The sequence below is a fragment of the Cavia porcellus genome, unplaced genomic scaffold (genome assembly GCF_034190915.1).
Source record: "Cavia porcellus strain 051 isolate PalLab524CR breed Dunkin Hartley unplaced genomic scaffold, mCavPor4.1 scaffold_5, whole genome shotgun sequence".
Lineage (NCBI taxonomy): Eukaryota > Metazoa > Chordata > Mammalia > Rodentia > Caviidae > Cavia > Cavia porcellus.
The window spans coordinates 22,924,012-22,941,307 of record NW_026947488.1 but is presented as its reverse complement, the minus strand read 5'-3'; the positions used below and the strand labels follow the sequence as shown (position 1 = coordinate 22,941,307).

Here is a 17,296-nt window from a genome sequence, read left to right as displayed (position 1 = left end):
TGGCAGAACCAGAGCTTCCAGGCTAGAATGGAGCCACAAAGTGAGAGGTGGAGCTACAAAAGGAGCATGCCAGTTCCCCTCTTCACCGGCTTAGCTACTGTGGGATTTGCGCATGTGACTTAGCTTCTCTGTGCTCTGGTTGCTCCTTCTGTGGAGGATGGAGAATGGCTCCTGTCGCCCAAGGCTGAGTATCACCAGTTTCCCATAGAACCAATAGGACATCACCTGTAGTCTGCATAGAAATCACCTTCAGAAAAGGAGAACTCGGGAAGGAAATGGATCCAGCTCAGTTCTGCAGCTTCTAAGTCTCCTCCAGGTCAGTGGCCTTTATTCTCCTGGCCCTTTGGGAACCTCTGAGCTGTACAAAGCCAAATAAGAAATGCACGCACCTCTGAGCATTTCCCTTTTCCTGCAGTAACTAGTTGGGTCATTATTTGAACTATCACGATTAGGCCCAACCACATCAGTCCAGAAGAATCTGTAGCTGGGAAACCATTTCCTGAGCAAAGGGCTTCAGCTAGGAAATCACTTTCGGGGCATTGGACCTGAGGCCTAAGCATAATCAGACACATGATTTAAACATAACATGGTTTCTCTTACATGACAAACCCAAAGTAGAAATCAACAGCAAAATAAAAGACAAATAATAGGATACTGGGAGACAGATCTTTTCTAAATGGGGAGGGGCCAAGAGATGCAGGGAGGGAGGAGGGAAGGTGGGGGAAGGGCACATAACAAGAATAAAGACGTGTTAGGCCCCTGCACCAACTACCCATGATTAATGTAATCATTGTGTATTACAAAAAGGTACTGAAAAAACAAACATTAAAAAGGTAGAATCATCTCCCACAAATAAATAGATAAACCACACTTGCTTGCTGGAAACCAGTCCTAACTGCTGCTCCCTTGAGTCCCGAGGGGTAGCAGAGCCTGGGCAGCTGATGCAACCGGCTGGGAAGGAAGAGGTTTTCAGCATGGACTCTGCCTACTGGGAACAAGCTGCTGCACTGCTGCAGAGACTCCTGAGGCATCTTTACCTGAGAGAGAATACCCCGTCAGTGAGGACACTGTCCACAGGTTCTTAGGTACCCGCGTGACCTGCCCCATTCCCCCTCACACCTTCCACACTGCCAGCCATCCAGCAGTTGCCGTTTCAATCTTTAATTTGTTCCACAGATACTAACTGCGTGACTCCTGGGTGTCTGGGGCTTGGGAGCAGGATGCTTACCGTCTGGTAGCTCTATGAGTATTTTCACACATGCTCTGTGTCACTGATGCTCTTCATTGCCTTTAATCCTGGGAAATGTCCTCCTTCCTCCACATAATGGATAACTACCCAACCATAGTTTTCCTATTTATTGTTAAAATTAATTTTGCTGTGAAAGTGAGACCAAACCCTTTAGTTTTCAAAATTTTTCTGAACCTAAATGATCAATTACCCCAATATTCACGTATACTTGACTGTTTAAGATTGAAGTATAATCCATTAAGGAGCCCAGGAATTTACTGTGCAGAGCCCAATGTGGTACCAGGGTAGGTGCCCTCCAGATCAAGCTACAGAAACTCCCACCTCCCTAACCCACCGCTGTGCCCTCCCAGGAACTTCCCAACCTGGGATAATAAGCATTCTGAATGTACCCCTGGGGTCCTGCTCTTATGGGTGCAGAGTTTGTTCACTGGCCAGTTTGTGTGTGGCTGGAGAGTCCTGTAGCATAAATTCCACTCAGGGCTGCCCAGATCCTGGGTGTCCTCCAAGACTTCCAATGTAAATGCTTAGGGCCTGATTTTGTCCTGAGCAATGACCGTCGTCATTGAAACCCCAGTACAAAATATGAGAAAGAGAAGTGTTGGCAGTGTTATCACAGAGGCTGGAACTGGACCCTAGAGACTTTCTAGCTGGTCTCTGTGTTCCTCTGCTCAGAAAACTTGCAGTATCATTTCTACGGACATAAGAGTACTTTCCTGTATTCACTTGGACTTTTACTTTAAACTTTCTATTGTGAAATTTTTAGATCTATAAGCAATTACATAGATAATACCTTGCAGTTCCTGTGTCATTAGCGTTCGCTTAGTTTCTCCAAGTGACAATGTCCTTCCAGAATCACAGAACTTCAGATACAACTTTTAAAGAACGACTCCCTATTCCTAAATAATCAGAAATGATTAGTGTTGAAAAGTACCTTGTCTTCCTTCATTTTCTCCCAATAAACACCACGATAATTAATAATGCTAATCACCTCACATGTTAATCTCTCATCGTGGTCAAGTACACTACTAGTATTCCACATCATGATTTAATTTCATTCAGGGCCTAAGTTTAATTAGAGCTAAGAAAAGAAGTTGGGACCGAGGCTGACAAAAACAGGGTCACGCACCTGTACTGGGTCATCACCAACTTCAGGGCTGCGTTTGGGTAAGAGTCCCAACAACTGTGTCCACTAGTGGTCACTGGGGGAGACAAAAGGGGAAATGCAGTCCCTGAGGAGGAGCGAGGGAGGGTCCCGGCGCAGGCTGTGACTTAAGGGACAGGACCCTGGGTGAGGGTTGGCTCAGCAGGGAGAAAGAACCTGGAGAGAGGAAGCCTGGCCAGTGTTGGGGTAAAGGCAGTGGTGGGGATTCCTCAGAAGAAATGCAAGGAAGACCAAAGAGCAAAGGAGAGGGCGGCTTGGACTGCGGAGCTGGGACCCGGGATAAAACCCCCAGGAGCAAGGACCCAGTCCAGTCCAATCTAACAGGGCACAGCTGTCTGGTGTCTCATGTGATGAGTGAGAAAAGAGAGAGATAACAGGAGGAAGGAAAAGAGGCCTGAATTAGGGCACAGGAGGGCTGATGAAGAGATGCAGGCACCCTCCAGAAGCTTCTGGAAAAAATGAGGGTTTTAATTTAGAACGTTAAAGGGGCGCAGCTAAAGAGGCAAGTGGAGTGACAGTTTTAACAGTTGCTAGGAGCCTTTGCGCATGCGCGAAAAGCAGGAGGCCTTACTAGTAGGTTTGAAAAGAACACAAGGGGGCGCTGTCCAGCGCCCAAGGGAGCTGGTACCTAAGGAAAATCCTACCAATTATGCTATGCTCTTTCTACCCAGAAGCAAACTTGACACTCACTGAGGCCCCTGAGGTGAGGAGTGCTTTTGAATATAGGTGGGAAAATCAAGACTCTCAAGGCCAGCAGCTTGGCAGGGGCACACTTTTGTGCACAAGTCTGGTGTGGACTTCTGGCCAGCTCTCGTCCAGAAAGCTCTTCTCCTGCTAAACACCAGCAGGGATGGAGCTCAGCATATCAGACACTGGGACACACACTGCCTTCACTTCCCTTCCTAGAGGTTTAAAGTCTTGGTGTGAAAAGAACAGGAGGCCTGTCTTCACAGGACTCCAACGAGATCCCTTCTGTGGTCCTTATGCAGCTGACCAGCCTCTGTGACCTGTTCTGTGCCCCAAAGGAGCAAGGTGGGAGGGGGACAGCAGCAGGCCAGCAGCACCAGCAAGGGGGCCCTGCGGCTTCCTCATGAAGGCTGCTGCCTGCGCTCTACACTCAGCTCTTCATTTTGCAGCTATTTTTCTTCTGCCTATGAAAACAGTTTCTGCTCATGTTAATCTAGGCTCACTGGGAAACAGAGGACAACACCGACAAAAATGTAATTCAGATATAGGCACCATTACCATTTAGTGTCCCACCTTCCCTGTGTGCACCTGTGGGGATATCTTTTCCCCCACGTGATGGTAAAGAATTAGAGTCAGTTCTTAGTCATTGCATCATTCAGCTATTTTCACAGTGATGCTGCATAACAACCTCCAAACTCATCACTAATCACTCTTTGGCTCCTGTGCTGATGTTTGTGAGTGAGCTGGGGTTGCCTGGGAGATCTAGGCCTGGCTGAGCTCCAGGCTGTTGACTGGGTCTAGATCTGTTTCAAAGGTGTCTCATCCTGCAGGCACCAGAAAGACAAGGGGATCATGTTCTCCTGGCGGTGGCAGAGCCCGGAGGGGAAGTGCTGCCACCCAACACATTCTGAGCCCCTGCCTGCATCATGTAGGTCAGCATCACCAGCTCTTCACCTGGCCAAGTCCAGAGCAATTGATCATAAGTATGTTCTGCTTCCCCAGTGGAAAAATTCAGGAGACAAAATGTGTAGATAAAGGAATTGTAAAGAACTTGGAGAAGAACTATCCCTTAGCATAATTGTTAAAATTCTTTAAAAACTGTTTTTAATCACCATATTACTTTTCTTCTTAGGTATGTATTGTAGAGAGTCAATAAGTTCCCTGTTCACTCACATTTATATGAAAATTAGTGCTTTTACCTATGACAATACACAGCCACTATTGCCATACCTACAAACTGGGTTTTGTCTTGCATTTTGAGACAGTGTCTTGCCATGTAGTTCAGGCTGAACTTAAACTCACTGTGTAGCCCAGGCTGGCTTAGAACTCACAGAGATCCTTCTGCCTCAGCTTCCTGAGTCCCAGGACGGTAGGCATGCACCACCACTCCCTGCTACACCTTAAGTTTTTCTCAAGAAAGCTTTGTTACTATTTTGAAAGGAAAAAAGTCTGTGTGCTTTTCACTGGGGACAAACACACAAGCTTGAATCTCACTTCTCTCTCATACACACACTATTTCACTGCTTCTGGCCACTTAGATTCTCAGAGTGTCAGTGCCTCAGAGAGGCCCAAACGGGACTTGTCCTTCCCCATTGCCCACCCTCAGCAACATGGTGAATGTTTAAATGTAACATTTTAAAATGTATTACAGTAAAAGACACATTCCCATTACTCTCCTCCTCTCTGAGCACACTCATCACATTACTCTTGCCACTTTCTGAAACAGTTCTGAAAGTCTTCTTACATCAGTGTCTTTTTCTAGCTGTCTCATTGTCCTGAATTGATTCAAGGCATTTACAGCAATTTCTGTCATGTGAAAACGTGACTGTGTTTCCTCATCCACCTTATTCACCAACCTACGACCATGTGACTGGGTGTCTTCCTCAAAATAAAATTGACCATGAACAGTAAATGTTTTGAGTAAATTCATGATATCTAGGCAACCACAAATATCAGCTAGACAGTAACTTTTGAAAATTTAAATATTCCCCTTATATGTCAAGCTGTCATGGTGCCTGTTATTAATACTCTAATTTCTTCATGTAATAGTACAAACCCCTGTGTAGAGAAAATTATTTGCTTGCTAGTTTATGCCTGTCTCCTCACTGAAATGTAAACTCCACGTGTCTACCTTGCTTCCTTCCTTTTTTACTGAGTCCCCAAGTCCTGGGATGCATTACGGTTAGCACCTGGCAGGAACTTTTTATTTGTCTGAAAGTGAATGAAAGCCTCGCAGGTTCACAGGCACAGGCCCTGGCTCCCAGCCTCTTTGTTCCCTGTGCACCCATTCAAGTGTCAGCCAGCTCTCAGCCAGTGGTCCCACCTGGCTCTGGAGAGCTCCTTCTCTGCGTTCTGTAACTTCCACCCCCTTCCTCCTGCAGATCTTTACCCCAGGTGTGGCATGGCTTTTCCTTCACAATCCTTTAAACACGAAGGACTCCATTAGACCTTCTGTCCAAAACATGTAAGCTACAATGGCATCTGCCCATGGGCATTGACTCTCAGATGGTGGGCCTGGATTTGCTTGGACCCACAGCTATGTGTGTAGGTATATGTGCACTTGTGTGTGTATTTGCTTTTTATTTACAAAGTAGGCACAGTGAACCTCTAGCCCAGTACTTGTCTGTGTCCACATTAGCCAGGGAGGAGTGCGCAGCCCTGTGATATCAGGGTTGCTGGACTTTCCTACTCTGAATTTCTCCAGCCTTAGGAGGGGGCAGCCCTGAGATCCCGAGACTGAGGCTCTCCCTTTTCCACAGGCATTGCTGACTTGAAGCAGCAGCTGCAGATGCCTCACCTGCCCATCCTGCTCCCAGAACTCAACTGAAACACCTAAAAGTAAGTCATCTCCACTGCCTCTGCCCACAAATACCGCAATGACTCAAATGGTGTTCATTCATTCATTCAACAACCTCAGGAGGTATGGGGTACTGTGGCCACCAGCGCAGGCCTTGCCTGAGGCTTCCTATACGGAACGAAGGAGGTGGCACAGACAGTGCTTCCAGAGTGGTCAGGCAGGCCCAGATGCTACAAGGTGGTGACAGGTTTTCCAAGGTGCAGGCTCCAAGTACAAATAAGCTAGATGAATGCAGAAGTGATGGACCAAGTGTCATTGATTCTTTCCAAAGGATTTCTCAGAGTCTCCATAGCATGAGGCCTTGGGACTCTCCATGTGTGGATGGACTTTGCAAACTCAGACACTGCATGGCACAGGTGTGTGGGGAGCCAATGTGGGAAATGGCTCTTTATCTTGTGGAAGTAGATGCATGGGCCTGGGGCTTAGTTCTCTGCACCCCCCCCCCGGCTATGCTTGGGTCAGATTCACGTTGTATCTGCAGGGGAGACTCCAAGGTGGCCCTGAAATTTCTCTTGGAGTTTCTGCTTCCTTTTCAATAACAGGATAATGAAGCACTTTATCTGATTGTACTTGGGGGAAACACAGCAACTAACACATGAGAAATCATGGCGCCGATGATTTTGTTCTTTACAGTTGCTCAACATATGTCTTTCTTCCCTTTCTTCATTCTCTTCTTTCTCCTTTTTATCCTTTCATCTATCATATGTGCTGTTCTGTATTTTCTAACTTTCTTCCTTTATTCATCTAACCATTCATCCAGCCAGCCATCCAGCCATCCAGCCATGCATCTTCCGTCCTTTCCTTCATCCCTCCTCTCTTTGTCCTCTTGGCTATATGGCACTTGGGCACATTTTCCCAGCCAGTTTCCTTCTCTATGACACAGGCACCGTGGTAAAATCCACCATGTGGAGTTGCTGTGAGGACTCGATGAGATGGTAAGTACATGCCAGGGGCTCACTTTAGGCCAGGGATACAATGAAGACCTAGTACATGGTAGCTATGATAATTTCCCTTCCCTTTTTCCAAAGTCTCTGCTTCACTTTTATTTCATTTTCTTTTATGGTGGGTCCATAGGGAAAAGACCTGTGTCTCTGGCCTAACCTAGATTCTCATTGCTGCCAGAGAAACCAGGGAAGGGAAAGAGCCTCATTTTTCAGAACAGGAAACTGAGATGGTGAGAGGTCATGGACCGAGCTGGTGGCAAAGCTGCAGCTGACACCCTGCTCCTGCCCTCTCAGCTCCTGGCTCCTGCTCAGTCAGCCACATCGTGTGTCAGGCTGTTGTGGGGGAGCTGGGAGGCACCAGGTTGTTTTGGGGGTTTGAGAGGAAGCTTTGTGTGTTTCTCTAGGTGGTGGCACGGGGATGGCACAACCAGGTGACTGTGATACATTTACACAGAGGAGGCCCCCATTTTCTTTTCCATCAAATGTGTCCCTGCCAAGCTCCCCAAGGATGAGAAACAGCTGGCAGATGGGCACTAAAGTGGTGTGGATGATGTGCACTGTCAGGAGCTGCACTGGTACGTGCTTCTAGGCCTGCAGTGAGCTGAGGGAGGGTCAGCCTGACCGTCCAGGGAGCACTGTGGCCCTGCTTTTCTGGTGAGCTGCCTGCTGCTACCACCATCCAGGGTCCTCAGTACCATCATGTTGTAGCCCTAGCTATCTCTCCAACAGCCTTGTTTGAACACACATAGGGGGCCATGTCTTAGTTACTTTTTACTCGTTGCTGAGACAAAATACCTGAAGCCCTAGGTTGGGAAAGGAAAGGTTTATTTCTTACAGTTTCTGGAGGTTTCAGTCCACACTTAGTTGGCTCCAAGGCAGGCGGGCATGGCTGGGCTGCAGTTCATGGTGGCTGCAAACAGCAAGCAGGAACCAACAAAGAGCAAGACATACTTTCTTCCTGCCATTACATCACATTCCGGCTCCACCCCTAGGTGGGTGTAGCACTGACACCATCAATCCAAGCACTAGACAATGCAAATGCAGAAATGCACAATGCAAACTCATGAGGCCTGGGGGACAAAGACATAAACCATGACACTGGCCATCTTTCCTTGTTCCTTCCTCTCAAGACTAAGAAGTGGCCACACTTTCTGTTTCCACAGACATACCTGGCACCCTGCCTGCAGCCATATGGTCTCCATACAGAATCCTTTCATATCACAGCTCTCATGATGTAGACTGCTCAGGAACTCAGGCTCTGCCCAGGCAGAAATGAGAGCCAAACAACAGAGCTGCCCTCTTTCCCTGTGGTCACCTGGACCTCTAGTAATGAGGAATAACAGGGGAGGAGCAAGAGAAAGGGCAAGGAGAGACACTCACACCACACTGAAAGCCAAGGGAGGTGCCGGAGCCCTGAGAAGAGCCCTCCAGCACTCAAAGTCCTGTAAATACAAGGCTGCACCATACAAAGTGGCTCCTCAGGTCACTTCCTCACTTAGAGATGTTTATCCTTTTCCATCTCCCTATTTATCTGAACACTGAGTCTCTTATCCATTGACCCACTCACGTACCCATCCACCCACCCACACCATTCTTCCATTATTCCTTACCTGTGTAACATTTATCCACCCATCCATCACTCACCTTCTCATCCATGGATCCACCCGCCCCTTCCCCCACTGACCAGTCCATCCATCCACCCAGCACCCCTATTATTCCTCCCTGCATCCACAAGGTCAGACCCCGGAGAACAGCGGGCTGAGGTGAGGGCCTGGAGTCTCAGGTCTGACTGACTGCAGGCTTCTGAAGAGCTCCTCAATGCTCAGGCCTAGGAGTGGCCAGGGGCTTGTGGAGAGCTCATGCCTTTGTCCAGTGTGTCCCTGTCCACAAAACACCCCCAGAAACTGGAGATTGCACCATTCTCAGACTGTCCCACTGCAAACACTCTTCAGGGACTGAATAGCACCATTCCTCCACCAAACCAGTGGTCCAGATCCAGTCTCAAGTCCAACAAATAAGTCTTCCAACCCCATATGGAAGGACAGGGAGAGGCTGTGCAGGCCCTGGAGAGGCCCCTCAGTCCGCAGCCCCAGGTGAGGCATGGGATTTTTTGGCCTGGTTCCTCTTTTCTCTGTCTCCCATGTGGCAAAACGGAAGGACAGCAGCAGCAGGCTCAGAGTCCCAGCTATGCAACAGGAGCTGGAAGCTTCTCTGTGGAGGGTGCAATCCACCAGGGACCTGAGGGCTCCACCCCTAGGGAAGGAGAAAAGCAGAATCTTCCAGGTTCCTGCCACAGCAATGCCAGACTTTGACCACCAGGCGGCGCCCCGGCGCCTTCTCAGAGCATAGGAGGCGGAGTCTCGGAAAGGAAGGGAGACAGCGCTGTGCAGGGGAGGCTGGTGCAGTGAGGCGACTGCTCTGGAAACCATCTCTCTCCTTCAGCCTCCTGCTCAGTGTGCCTGAGCGAGAGTTGGGAAGGTGGGGGTCGCATGGTGGGGTGCGGGGTGGCTGGGGAGAAGGGTAGTAGAAAGGCAGGGCCTTCAAAGAATGAGACGTGTTCTGGGAGGAGTCATGAGCAAAGTTCCCTGGGGAAGCCCCAGACCCAGAGGTTGCACTGGGTGAGGTCTGTACTGCGCATGTGCTGGCAGTGGAGCTCTTTGTATAAACCTGTGGGTGGAAGGCTGTGGGCTCTCCACGTGTACTCCTGAGTTCTGTAGGCCCGAACTTGTGTTTGTGTGCAAGCGCCAGAATTGTGTATGAGTGATCAGTAGGGGTGCCATGCACATTCTGTGTTTTTTTTTTGGCCTGAGTATTGGTGTCAGTGCACCAGTGAGCTTACACACACCTGGGTGAATGCATACACTAATGCGCCTGGGTGCATGACTCTGTCTCTCCAGACTCTCAAAGTGGCAATGATCCGGGTCGCCTGGCCCACAATGGACTCCCTGTTGGTGCCTTTGTCTCCCAACACCAAAGTGGCTTCTGTGCTGAGGCAGCTCAGAGTGCCTTGGCCCTGGTTCAGAGGCTGAAGACCCCAACAGGTCACACCCAGAGTAAGGCCTCTCCCAGAGGCCTGTGCAGCAAGGGATCAGCACCCAGAGCTGCAGGCTGTGGGAGGTGGGTTCTGTAGGTTTGGGATGGGCATCTCAGGTTCCCTTTTCTATGGTGGTCACATGTGGGTTCTCCAACCTTTCCAGGAACCTTTGTAACTCCAAATAATAATGAGGGTGACCATCATTTAATTGCTTGGTTCATTTTCGAAGTATTTACTGAATGCCTGCTGTAGGCCTGGACTGGGTGGTATGCTAATATAGTGAGGAAAAGAACAGACAGAGTTCCTTGGCTTTATCAGCTTACAGCCATGTGGAAGAGATACACACAAGTCAAACAGCTGGAAAAATAAACAAGTGAAAAACTGTATTAGATTCTGCAGGAAATACAGGAAGCAATGGGTATGTACAATAAGGTACCTAGGATAACCTGGGAGGCCTCCAGGCCCAGAAAACTGTATGTGCAAAGGGTCCTGAGGTAGCAAGACACACAGCGTGGCCAAATAGAGCTGAAGGAAGCTCAGCAGGGCTGACATGTAGGCATTTTCCCAGATGCAAGAAGCAGCCCAAGCCCAGAAGCTTCCTTCCTTTCACGGAGATTCCCAGGGTGCCAGGGCTTAGCAGGTGCCAGGTCAGTTCCTTCTATAGATCAGAAAACCAAAGCCCAGGGAAGGGAAGGGGTTTCTCCAGAGCTGCACAGTGAACCAGAGGCAGAGCCTGGAAATGAGCTGAGGACAGTGATAATTATTTATGATAATCCTATGATTGTTATACCATCATTATAATTATCATACACAATAGTACATTGTCCTTAATCCATCTTAATCCTGAGTGTGCCCTCATAGCAGGCTTCTGTCCTATTTGTCACAATTTATTCTAAGGTCCTTGAAGTTTCTATTCTGGTGAACAGCAGGAAGTGGCCTGTGTTAGGGACTGTCCATGCTGGCCCTCACTACATGCCACCTGCTGTGTCTGGAACTCAAGGTTCCAGCTCTCTCAGGCAGGTCCTTAGCCTCTCCTCCCGCCTGGGATCCAGTATCAGTGGAGACCGCCCTCTCAGGCCTGGCCTCCTTAAGCAGCTGTTGGTTTTGCTGCATCCAGATGAGGCCAACAGTTTTTGTTTTTTTCCCTCTGTCTTGCAGCAAGTCCAAGGAGTCAGCCAACTTCCTCCTCCATGAAGTTGGTGGGAGTACCAGCAAGTTTCCCCGGGAGAAATGGCCCAGAGCCTAGGTTCTTGGAAGTTCCATGACCTTGAAGCTTCATTTGCGCCCTCTAGGGAGGTCAGAGTCCACTTGGGGATGGGCCTTCCCCTGGGTTCCTGTCTTCAGTGAAAGCTGGTAGGTGCAGGGTCAGCCCTGTCTGCCTTGGGGATGCATCCAGCCATGTGCAGTTTTGCCTGCAGCTGGCCTTGGGCTTGGAAGGGGACAGATTGTGTTTTAAAGTGAAGGATGTGAATCCCCCCATTGAAACTGATGTATTCAGGACACCCTCTTTAGGAGGTCACCTCATGGGCTCATGGGTCATAAATTCCTTTAAGAATTCTGCAGACAAGCTTCTATGTCTGAGCCTCCAATTCTAGGCACACAGCAGAGTCCCCTGCAGGACACCGTGCCCTCCTCTGAGAGTGCACATTTGTAACAAGGTCCCCAGAGTTGACACATTCCAGGTGATTCTGCCCTCTCCAGAGTTGCTGTTCCTAACACAATGATTCAAGATGAAGGCCTCCACAGGCCTCACATAATTCACTTTAGCCGTGTTGAGGGACTGATGACCATAATGCTGACTGGTAGCATGATCCCAGCCTCCGTGACCCTGACACTTTTCCCTGCTCTCCCTTCTTGCCCTCCTATCATACAGAGGCAACCAGGGGCCTCTAAAATGTACATTGAATCCTCCTGCATGCTCTGCTACCAAAAACCTTCCAGAGGGATCCCACATGCCTTAAATCAATTTCTTAGTGAGGCTAGTGTAATGTCCCCTTTTCTGACATCTCCTCCCCCTCACTTTCCTTGCTCTGTAGTCAGCCACACCAACCTCCTTCTGTTACTCAACTATCAGGTGGGGTCTTTGTACCTTCAATTTTCTCTGCCTGGAGCCCCATTACCCCACTCCCACAGCCAGTGGCTTCTACCTCAGGGTCTCAACTCAGAGGTCCACTCCCCGTCAAGGCCTTCTCTGACCAATGCACCTGAAGTTGCTTGCATTGCTTCAGTTACTTTTCTGCCCAGCTTTTATCACTCCCTGAAACTATGTTATTTAATTCTCCCTGAAGAGGTAGCACCAGAAAGGCAGAGACCACATGAGATGTCTCTCCTTTCGGTGGATGTGGTGGTACTAATAGGTGCCCAGGATTGGTTGGGTTAGGAATGAAAACATGATTCGCTCTCTATTCTTTGTCTTATTTGCTCCAGAAACTGTTGCTCTCTATTCTCCCTGCTTGATAGATGTAAATGGGAAAACACATCAGAAGGACCTGTAGCAAGTGTTTACAGTGTTCTCTTCAAGATTAATTATTAATAAGGCCCAGGAAGCTTGAAAGATGACTGATGATATTTCCCCCAGCAGTTCCCAGCACCTGCACTGGTCCAATTGCATCCTCCTTTCTTCCCTCCCTGCCTCCCTCCAAAGGCTGTGATGAGCAGGGCAGTGTCATTGGAGGAAAAGTCAGGTGCACCAAAGAGTTCTGGGAATCCAGGCCCAGCAAAGCTAACTCCACATTCTGCTTGGCCTCAGCTACCAGTGAAAGATCTTAGTTTAAACATATGTCAGTTTCCCCATTCATTTTTTGGTGCTATCTGAGGCTCCTGTTTCTCCTGTGGCATTGTGGTTACTGATGATCCCGCAACCCCTTCCCCTGGTTTAACACAGCTCACAGTGGGTGCCCAGCTTTTTGCTCTTTGCAGTCTGGCTTGGAATGGGCTGGGGTGTGTTTGCTTTAAGGAGCCCATGAGGAAGTGAATCACACCCTTCCCCAATTCCTATGTGGAAGCGCTAAGCCCCAACGTGGCTGTATTTGCACAGACCCTGTATGGAGGTAATCAAGGTTGAAAGATTCATAAAAGATAGGACTGCAATCTGATAAGACTAATGTCCTTTTGAGAATGGGAAGAGACTCCGAAAATCTTCCCTCTCCACCCAGAGCATAGAGGAAAGAGCACAGGAGGGCACAGCCAAGAGGCAGCCCTCTCAAGCCAGGGAGACAAACAGCACTGGAAACCAGACTTTCTGGCATTTTGACCTGGGACTTCTAGATTCCAAAACTGTGCAGAAGTAAATTTCTGCTGTTTGAGGAATCCAATGTATCCTGTTTTCCATGAGTCTCAGGAATGAATAGGAGGCCCTTGCTGGCTGCAGCTTCTGAGAGGAGGAAGGATGGGATTTGCAAAGATGTCCTCAGATGGAAGCATCTTCGTGAACAAACGCAGAAATGGCTCAAGAGCAGAGGGTGAGTCTCATCTGGTGTTCAGGTAGGCACTTCCTGGGCAGAAGCAACATTTAGCAGAGGCCATGGGGGATTGGATAGCAGTTCTTGGGTCCACCATCTGTGGGGGGCTGTGGACAGCTTGCCAACTCTTTGTGCTCCTGGAGATCAGTCTGCTGTTTCTAAATCACAAACAAGACGAGAGGATGACATGAGGAACTCTACAGTCACTCAACCATCATCTAAGTCACTGCTGTTCACACAGCCAGCGACAGGCCAGGCTAGAGCAAGAGTGACAAAGAAGTCAGGTTAGGGCCCAGCCATCATGCATGAAGAGCACAGATTCACCAACTTAGAGAAGACAGTCGAATAAAAGGCAAAGGAGACGATTCAAAGGGTCTTGGTACCCTCCAAAGTAGGCCTGTCCAAGCACTGAAAGGCAAGTTTGTGAGGGATGCGACTCCAAGGAGCCCCAGGTGAGGGGTGGGGAAGTGAGACCAGGAGAAGGAGTCTGGGAGGAGGCAGGGAGCGGGTTACTGGTGTGGGCAACAAGGCTGCGCACTGCAAGGTGTGCTGGGAAACAGTATAAAATGCAACAGGACCTCTTTGCTCAGAGGAGCAGAGGAAGCAGAGGTCCTAGAACCGTCCACCAGCGCCCTCCCGTGGCTGGCTGGGGCCTCTTCCCAGGTGCTAACCCCCTGCATTTCTAGCCACCTGCAGTGAAGATGAGCACCCTGCTGTGACAGGGAAGATCTTGCACAGAGCCTCCAACTGGAGTGGCATAGAAGTGCTGGCTACGAAAAGAGATTGGCATGACAGGGCCCAGGAGGAGTGGATGGGAGGGATGTGACCTCCAGATGTGGTGACACTTGACACTAAAATGAGGGGAGAGGCCAGCCATGGGAAAGCTGGGAAAAGGAGATGTGCAGGTAGAGGGACCTCAGCCACAGCTGCTGTGTGCATCATGCAGGTTAGAGAGGTCTCCTGGGCTGAGCCCTGGCTCAGGATCTGCATGAAGTTTCCCTTCCCATCAGGTCCTTCCACTCCAACCTTCCCACACACTTTAACTGGAGCCTCTGATTGGCTGGCCCAGAGAGGAGGCGGGACCTTTGACTGCCCAATCACAGGAGGTCTGGGCCCTTCATTGGGAGGAGCAGAAAGGAGCTCCGCTCTGGGGAGGGTATAGAGGAGCAGGGCAGGCTGAGGGGTTCTGTGCCCTTCTTCTCTAGCGCTGCCAGAGGTGGCAATGAGTCTTGTCTGGTCCCTCAGCTACAGGACTTGCACACTGCACTGAACAAAAACTTGTATTGTGCGCCAGGCAATGGCAAAGGGAATAAGAAACTGACTCAATGCAGTCTAATCTTTTGGAATTTGTAGTCCACTGGAGGAGGTGAGTAGCGCTCTACACAGTAATTGCAATTGTGGTGAAAGGGGAGAAGGATAGGGAGCCGCAAACACATAGGACACAGTTCAGGAGCAGGTCTGGAGCAAAGCAGAAGCCACCAGAATATATGCAGCTGGAGCTTCTGTGGACCCCTAAGTGGCTTCACCCACAGACTAGGGTTAGGGGGAGTCCCCTGGTTTTGAGGCCTGGATGGAGAAGGAGTGTATGCTTTTGCTGCATGATGCAAATCTCTGAACCAGGAGCTGGGTAGTGAGAAGCTAATCTCCTCTACTGCTAGAGTCCCAACTCAAGGTGCCTTACACTGAGTATTCCCCACCTGCATGGCAGCCACTTTGCATCATGCAGGAAGGGCAGGGTGCCACTTTGCAGTGTCTCTGAACTGACTGGCAGGTGGCCTGCAGTAGTCTAATGGGGAACCTACAGCTGCCTGTCTGGAAGGAAAAATTACTGTAGTTACACCAATTCCCAAAATGCACCAAGAGCTTTGGACTGAGGAGCTGCAGACCAATGGGCAGTGATGGATAAGAGGAGTGTGATCAGGGGCAGGGGAGATGGTAACATGTAGGGGGACAATGGAGGAGGAGGGAGGGGGCAGTGGCTGATGGGAACCAGGCTCTGAATGGGTGTGATGAGTAGGGAATGCAGGGAAATAGTGATTAGCCAGGGTCCCATTTTCCTTCCTTGGTGAGATTTTTTTTTTCTTTAGTTCATAGCAAACCTCTCAAAATTCTGAAAGTTTTCCCCTCACAGAGCCCCATACTCTACGGCCACATGTTTGGATCTTTGTGTTATGTTTTGTGAGAACTCAAAAGTAAAACAATTAAGGAGGCTGGTGCCTCCTCTGTCCTTTGCAAGTTTTGTCCAGCCCCAGGCCAAAGGCTTGGTCTGCTCTCACAGATGTGGCACCAGAGCAGTCCTACTGAGCCTTGGTGCCCCCACAGCAGGCCACAGGCCAGTTTTCCCCTGCACCCTGCACCCTTTACCCACTCCTCCTGCACAGTAGCAACATTGAAATTGGCTAAGGCTGGACCCATCTGGACCTAAATTCTTCAAATGATGAATTTCTGAAATTGGCTTTTTCAAAATCCCACAGTTTTCCTGCCAATGATTTTTGTGGTTTGGAACCAACTTTACAAGAATGGAGCTGAGCATAACATAGCAGGTATCCTGTCAATTATGTCACAAACCCCTAATTCCCAACATATCATAACACACCTCAAGGAAACATGGGCCTTGAGAAGAAGCCTGGGACTTGTCAGCTCCCGTCTCCCTGCCTCCCCACAGGTGGAGGCAAAAGTGAGTGAAAGCTCCTGCCTCAGCTGTGAGGTGCAGAGCTTCTCTTTAAAATATTTTTTTTTCTCTTTCTGGAAATGCTGGTTGGATGCAAAACATTCCTCCTGAGCTATATCCATTACTCTTATTTTCATAAGATTTTTCTTTTGAGACAGGGACCCTAAATGGCCTGGCCCAGGCTTGTACCTGAGATCCTCCTGGGTCAGCCTACCAGGGTACTGGGGTTACAGTACTTTGTATATAGCCCGAGCATCCAGCTGAAACTTTTCCTTTTTGCTCCAAGACCCAGTCCTGGAGCACCGACTGCTGTGCCCAGCGGCAGTGAGTCTTGCTGGAGAATATTTTGGGGGAAGGAAGTCCAGGCTGGTAGCTCTGCAGCAGCTGGCGATCACTGCAGAGATGTGGCCCCTTAAACCAGCCTGGCTGACCCCTCCCATGCTTTCCTCATCCAACCCCTGCTAGACTTTGGTTCCTGGAGCTCTGCCTGAGGCAGCCACCACAACAGCCTCTGCCATGGCCACCAGGGCCACCTCACTGAGACAAGGACAGCCCTCATTACTGCTGAGAATTATTTCCCTGCTGCGGTGTTGGAGGTGATTTCACTCATGCTGCATCTATGGGCTTCTTCAGCAAGTCCAGTAAACCAAGGCCTAGAATTTCTCTGCCAAGAATTTCTTTATGCTTTGCCATATCTTTGGCAGTTTCTGTCACTCTTTTTTCTTGATGTGTAACATTCATTTATTCTTCTTACATGAAACAATGTTTATTTCAGTGGAAATAATTTTAATCAAAGAATTGTACATTTTTCTCTCCACTTACGCTGCTTTGAACTGGGGAATGACACTGGAATCCATTTCCCTACAAGTAAAATATTACAAAATTGTTACATGAAAATATTTCTTTTCTTATTTTATATAAGAAAGACTAAACAAAACATAAAATGGGTGGAATAACACATATGTTCAAAGAAAAATAAACAGTAAGAAATCACTAGTTGATGTTTACATACTATCCTTTTACAAATAGTTGTTCGAGATACAAAAGTGGAACATATAAAGTGGGAATTCAAATAGCAAGATTGCAAATAGTTCTGTTCAACTATCCAAAAATCCTTAGTAATATGGTTATGAATCGTATACACTTAACATACATGCAGTTATCCATATCTTCATTTATATTGATATTAAACAAACTAAAGCAGGCTAAAATCATTCTGAACAAAGAATAA

General features: G+C 48.7%; 1 long non-coding RNA gene across 1 annotated transcript; it reads left to right on the top strand.

Moving 5' to 3' along the window:
* Positions 1-2,984: 2,984 nt before the first annotated feature.
* Positions 2,985-16,834, top strand: LOC134475876 (uncharacterized). The gene is made up of 6 exons (XR_010047205.1): positions 2,985-3,114; positions 5,858-5,936; positions 11,092-11,286; positions 13,274-13,394; positions 15,869-15,937; positions 16,531-16,834. It is a non-coding gene; the product is annotated as an uncharacterized LOC134475876 (long non-coding RNA).
* Positions 16,835-17,296: the final 462 nt, after the last annotated feature.